This window comes from Mangifera indica, chromosome 19 (genome assembly GCF_011075055.1).
Source record: "Mangifera indica cultivar Alphonso chromosome 19, CATAS_Mindica_2.1, whole genome shotgun sequence".
NCBI classification, from domain to species: domain Eukaryota; kingdom Viridiplantae; phylum Streptophyta; class Magnoliopsida; order Sapindales; family Anacardiaceae; genus Mangifera; species Mangifera indica.
The window spans coordinates 1,871,258-1,872,062 of NC_058155.1; positions in this window are offsets into that span (position 1 = coordinate 1,871,258).

Consider the following 805-nt stretch of genomic DNA (forward strand, 5'->3'; position numbering starts at 1 on the left):
CAAGAAAATTCTCCATCTTGGGTCATTTTCATTTCTCCATTGTATCGTAGTTCTCTTGTGACTGTGTGAAAATTGTAGACTACACTATATTTCAGAATCTCTTTACAGTGTTGCGTTTAGGTGTAAAATGGATAAAAGAATAATTTTGTTTAAAACGAAAAACTTATTTTGATCATATTAAATATTTCTCCACATGCTTATTTGATAAAAACTTCATTTTCAAGCGGAGGACTGATTTATGAAAATGTCTTGCATATAATATGAGGGCCATCATCTATGCGCTCATTCAATAATAACGAAATAGGCATGAATGATAAAATACAATTGTCTTATGTTAGGTTCAAACCTTAATTTAGTTTCTCTTCCATGCAGGTAACTTTTGGGAGATGATCATAAATATGCCCATAACGTCATTGTGCATTATGTAGTCCTTATGGTGTTACTTCCAGTTATTGTCTAATTATTATGGCATCTGCGCGCATCGTTGTGTTTTGAAGCCTAAAGTTTTGTGATATTGAAGCACAAGTTTTTCATACTAGTACTATTTGAAGAATTATGAATTAGGTTATGAATTTTAATATTTTTGACGAAATGTTGTGCAAAATATAGTATTTACAATATAGTCTGAAAATGAATCATAATCTTATAAAATAAAAAAATAATAAACAAGAAATAAAACCATACCAAATTAGAATCAGATAAAATTAGAATAGGATCAAATCAAATCAAATCAATAAAAATCATATTATATCAGAATCTAACCGAATAGGAAAATAAATTTTATTTAAAACTCCCCCACAATTGC